This window comes from Oncorhynchus mykiss, chromosome 23 (assembly GCF_057628025.1).
Source record: "Oncorhynchus mykiss isolate SJ-2025 chromosome 23, ASM5762802v1, whole genome shotgun sequence".
In the NCBI taxonomy this organism is placed as follows: domain Eukaryota; kingdom Metazoa; phylum Chordata; class Actinopteri; order Salmoniformes; family Salmonidae; genus Oncorhynchus; species Oncorhynchus mykiss.
Window position 1 is genome coordinate 2,802,911 of NC_143044.1, and position 6,457 is coordinate 2,809,367.

Here is a 6,457-nt window from a genome sequence, read left to right on the forward strand (position 1 = left end):
CAGTGTTCTTCTGTGGAAATTTCAGTACTTCAGCATAATGTTTTCTGCAGGTTTCCTCATGGTTCTATTTAAAGGCATGTTCTCAGAACATTAAGAAAACTTGCCATAAAAACTAAAAGCAAATATTTTGTAACAACATTAATTCTCATCATCAACAAAACTCTCTATCCTCTATCTTGTTCAATGTGTTCAGGTGTGTTGGCCTGAACTTGTTTTCTTTGAAATGGGTTCTGTTTGAATAGACTAAAATGAACAGCTTTGTATGAGTTAAAAAAAACATGGCATGCTAGCTCCTTCCTGGTGGTGCAGTGGACGAAATGCACGGATGAAGTCAAGAAGATCATAGGTTAGAATGTCACTGACGGGACGGCATGCCACAATAAAACATTTATGTTTGCATGATTTAATGCTTAAATTAGTTTCCATGAGCCGGGTGCTTGGAGTTCAGTACAGTTATCCCAAATGTAAGCTAGCAGTGTAATTAAAAGTCTTAGTGAAAGTTTGGGGTCACAACATTTTAGAATGTTCTCAAACTTATTTTATTACCAAATTATTTTATTATTCAAATAATGTTTTTAAAACCTCCCTGCAAACTAAAATGTACATTCACAGAACAGGCAAAATGTTCACTTGGACCAATTGGAAACCAAATGCTTACGTTCCCACGTAAGTTCCAAGGAATGAAATGTGCCATCTGGAATTTGTTATGCCTGATGCACAATAGACATTTTCCCATAGAGGGTTAGAGTAATGTGGTTAATGTGGATGCTACCATGATTATGCATAATAATGAATACTGATGAGTGAGAAAGTTAGAGGCACAATGATCATCATGGCATTTTTCAGGATTAATTTAGAAGTGTTCAGAAACAACTTATCTACACTGAACAAAAAATATAAAGATAAGCACAACATCTCCTTTGCATAGAGTTGATCAGGCTGTTGACCCACTCATCTTCAATGGCTGTACGAAGTTGCTGGATATTGGCGGGAACTGGAACACGCTGTTGTTCACATCGATCCAGAGCATCCCAAACGTCCTCAATGGGTGATATGTCTGGTGAGGATGCTTGCCATGAAAGAACTGGGCCATTTTCAGCTTCCAGGAATTGTGTACTACACGCAAGCATTATCATGCTGAATCAAGGTGATGGCAGCGGATGTTTAGCACGACAATGAGCCTCAGGATTGCGTCTCGGTATTTGCATTTATTTATTATGGATCCCCAATAGGGTCCAGCAAAATTTAAGGCAATTTATACCATTTTTAAAAAAAAATATTACAATACATTCACAGATTTCACAACACACTGTGTGCCCTCAGGCTCCTACTCCACCACTACCACATATCTACAATACTAAATCCATCTGAATGTATAGTATCGTGTGTCTGTGCCAATGTTTGTGATGGAATCTCTGTGCGTTCAAATTGCTATTGATAAATTGCAAGCTTACGCCTGCCCATACCATAACCTCACCGCCACCAAGGGACACTCTGTTCACAACTTCGACATCAGCAAACCGCTGACCCACATGAAGCTATCTGCCCGGTACAGTTGAAACCGGGATTAATCAGTAAAGAGCACACTTTTCTAGCAATCAATCAGGTCAAGACCCTGGTGAGGACAACGAGCACACAGATTAGTTTACCTGAGACAGTTACTGACAGTTTGCAGACATTCTTCGGTTGTGCAAACCCACAGTTTCATCAGCTGTCTGGCTTTCTGGTCTCAGACAATCCCACAAGTGAAGAAGCTGGATGTGGAGGTCGTGGACTGGCGTGGTAACGCGTGGTCTGCAGCTGTGAGGCCGATTGGAAGTACTGCCAAATTCTCTAAAACAATGTTGGAGGTGGCTTATGGTAGAGAAATGTATATTAAATTATCTGGCAACAGCTCTGTTGGACATTCCTGCACTCAGAATGTATATTGCACTCTCCCTTAACTTGAGACATCTTTGGCATTGCATTGTGACAAAATGCACATTTTAGAGTGGCCTTTTATTGTCCCCAGCACAAGGTCCACCTGTGTAATGATCATGTTTAATCACGAACAGGGTTGTAAACATTTGTGCACAACATTTGAGAGAAATATGCGCTTTATGTGTATGGAACATTTCTTGGATCTTTTGTTTCAGCTCATGAAATATGGGACCAACACATGCGTTTTGAAACTGAAACTGAAACTGCGTTTTATATTTTTCTTCAGTGTACTCACTTAGAAAGAAAATTACTCCAGTCAGTTCATATTGGGCAAAACACAACCTGAAGCAAATGCATCCAAATAAAATTGTATTGGTCACATACACGTGTTTAGCAAATGTTATTTTAGGTGTAGCAAAATGCTTGTTTCTACAGTGCCTTGCGAAAGTATTCGGCCCCCTTGAACTTTGCGACCTTTTGCCACATTTCAGGCTTCAAACATAAAGATATAAAACTGTATTTTTTTGTGAAGAATCAACAACAAGTGGGACACAATCATGAAGTGGAACGACATTTATTGGATATTTCAAACTTTTTTAACAAATCAAAAACTGAAAAATTGGGCGTGCAAAATTATTCAGCCCCTTTACTTTCAGTGCAGCAAACTCTCTCCAGAAGTTCAGTGAGCATCTCTGAATGATCCAATGTTGACCTAAATGACTAATGATGATAAATACAATCCACCTGTGTGTAATCAAGTCTCCGTATAAATGCACCTGCACTGTGATAGTCTCAGAGGTCCGTTAAAAGCGCAGAGAGCATCATGAAGAACAAGGAACACACCAGGCAGGTCCGAGATACTGTTGTGAAGAAGTTTAAAGCCGAATTTGGATACAAAAATATTTCCCAAGCTTTAAACATCCCAAGGAGCACTGTGCAAGCGATAATATTGAAATGGAAGGAGTATCAGACCACTGCAAATCTACCAAGACCTTGCTGTCCCTCTAAACTTTCAGCTCATACAAGGAGAAGACTGATCAGAGATGCAGCCAAGAGGCCCATGATCACTCTGGATGAACTGCAGAGATCTACAGCTGAGGTGGGAGACTCTGTCCATAGGACAACAATCAGTCGTATATTGCACAAATCTGGCCTTTATGGAAGAGTGGCAAGAAGAAAGCCATTTCTTAAAGATATCCATAAAAAGTGTAATTTAAAGTTTGCCACAAGCCACCTGGGAGACACACCAAACATGTGGAAGAAGGTGCTCTGGTCAGATGAAACCAAAATTGAACTTTTTGGCAACAATGCAAAATGTTATGTTTGGTGTAAAAGCAACACAGCTCATCACCCTGAACACACCATCCCCACTGTCAAACATGGTGGTGGCAGCATCATGGTTTGGGCCTGCTTTTCTTCAGCAGGGACAGGGAAGATGGTTAAAATTGATGGGAAGATGGATGGAGCCAAATACAGGACCATTCTGGAAGAAAACCTGATGGAGTCTGCAAAAGACCTGAGACTGGGACGGAGATTTGTCTTCCAACAAGACAATGATCCAAAACATAAAGCAAAATCTACAATGGAATGGTTCAAAAATAAACATATCCAGGTGTTAGAATGGCCAAGTCAAAGTCCAGACCTGAATCCAATCGAGAATCTGTGGAAAGAACTGAAAACTGCTGTTCACAAATGCTCTCCATCCAACCTCACTGAGCTCGAGCTGTTTTGCAAGGAGGAATGGGAAACAATTTCAGTCTCTCGATGTGCAAAATTGATAGAGACATACCAAGCGACTTACAGCTGTAATCGCAGCAAAAGGTGGCGCTACAAAGTATTAACTTAAGGGGGCTGAATAATTTTGCACGCCCAATTTTTCAGTTTTTGATTTGTTAAAAAAGTTTGAAATATCCAATAAATGTCGTTCCACTTCATGATTGTGTCCCACTTGTTGTTGATTCTTCACAAAAAAATACAGTTTTATATCTTTATGTTTGAAGCCTGAAATGTGGCAAAAGGTCGCAAAGTTCAAGGGGGGCGGATACTTTCGCAAGGCACTGTAGCTCTTGACAGTGCAGTAATAGCAAAAAAAATCACAACATATACCCAATACACACAAATCTAAGTAAAGGAATAGAATTAAGAATATATAAAAATATGGACGAGCAATGTCAGAGTGGCATAGACTAAGATACAGTAGAATAGATAACAGTATATACATATGAGATGAGTAATGCAAAATATGTAAACATTATTGAAGTGACTAGTGTTCCATTTATTAAAGTGTCCAGGGATTTCAAGTCTATGTACACTACTGTTCAAAAGCTTGGGATCACTTAGAAATGTCCTTGTTTTTGAAGAGCCACAGATGATGCACTCTCTATTGCACTCCACATTGTCCTTTCCCACCTGGACAAAAGGAACACTTATGTGAGAATGCTATTCATTGACTACAGCTCAGTGTTCACCATAGTGCCCTCAAAGCTCATCACTAAGCTAAGGACCCTCGGACTAAACACCTCAAACTGTAACTGGATCCGGGACTTCCTGACAGGCCGCCCCCAGGTGGTAAGGGTAACAACACACGCCGCACTGATCCTCAACACAGGGGCCCCTTAGGGGTGTGTGCTCAAGCCTCTCCTGTACTACCTGTTCACTCATGACTGCATAGCCAGGCACGACTCCAACAGCATCATTAAGTTTGCCGATGACACAACAGTAGGCCTGATCACCGACGATACAGCCTTAAGGGAGGAGGTCAGAGACCTGGCCATGATCAAGACAAAGGAAATTATTGTGGACTACAGGAAAAGGAGGACCGACCATGTCTCCATTCTCATTGACCGGGCTGTAGTGGAGCAGGTTGAGAGCTTCAAGTTCCTTGGTGTCCACATCACCAACAAACTCATGGTCCAAACACACCAGACAGTCAAGAAGAGGGTACGACAAAGCCTATTCCCCCTCAGGAGACCCAAAAGATTTGGCATGGGTCCTCAGACCCTCAAAGTTCTACAGCTGCACCATCGAGAGCATCTTAACTGGTTGTATCACTGCCTGGTATGGCAATTGCTTGGCGTCCGACCTATAGAGGGTAGTTCGTACGGCCCAGTACATCACTGGGGCCAAGCTTACTGCCAAGCAGGACCTCTATACCAGGCGGTGTCAGAGAAAGGCCATAAAAATTGTCAAAGACTTCAGCCACCCTAGTCATAGACTGTTCTCTCTGCTTCTGCACGGCAAGTGGTACCGGAGCTAGTCTAGGACCAAAAGGCTTCTTAACAGCGTCTACCCCCAAACTATAAGGCTCCTGAACAACTAATCAAATGTCTACCCAGACTATTTGCATTGACCCCCCCCACCCCCGTACGTTGCTGCTACTCTGTTTATTATCTATGCGTAGTCACTTTTTTTACCTACATGTACAAGAATTTCACTTAGGTGTTGTTGTATTCGGCGCATGTGACAAATAAAATGTGATTTGATTTATAAGGAAGTCAGTCAATTGAAATAAATTCATTAGGCCCTAATCTATGGATTTCACGACTGGGACTACAAATATGTATCTCTTGGTCAATTATACCTTTAAAAAATTGTTGGATCAGAAAACCAGTCAGTATCTGTTGTGATCCCCATTTGTCTCATGCAGCGTGACAAATCTCCTTCGCATAGAGTTGATCAGACTGTTAATTGTGGCCTGTGGAATGTTTTCCCACTCCTCTTCAATGGCTGTGCGAAGTTGCTAGATATTGGCGGGACTGGCACACACTGTCTTACACGTCAATCCAGAGCATCTCAAACATGCTCAATGGGTGACATGTCTAGTGAGTGTGCAGGCCATGGAAGAACTGGGACGGGGATTTTCAGCTTCCAGGAATTGTGTACAGATCCTTGCTACATGGGGCAATGCATTATTATGCTGAAACGAGGTGATTGCCGTGGATGAATGGCACATTTTTGTGTCCTTTTAATTGTCCCCCAGCACAAGGTGCACCTGTGTAATGATCATTCTGTTTAATCAGTTTCTTGATATGCCACACCTGTCAGGTGGATGGATTATCCTGGCTAAGGTGAAATGCTCACTAACAGGGAAATAAACTAATTTGTGCACACAATTTGAGAGAAATAAGCTTTTTGTGTGTATGGAAAATTTCACTACATGTTGCATTTATATTTTTTTCAGTATACTTAACTTTTTACTACTTTAATACATAATTTTATTTGTTCCAATACTTTTGGTCCCCTAAAATTAGGGGACAATGTACAGAAGTGCTGTATTTTGTAAGCGGTTTATCTGATATGGATGAAAATACCCTTAAATTAAAGGGTCTGCACCTTAACCTCCTTAGTCATTGTATCATTTCAAATCCAAAGTACTGGAGTACTTGATCTCACTCTAATTCCATTTTGACATTATGCAGTATTGTGTCTAGGCCAGTGACAAAATGTATTTTAGCAATTTTAAATTCAGGCTGTAACAACAATGAGGAAAAAGTCAAGGGATGTGAATACTTTCTGGAGGCACTGTAGATGTAATATA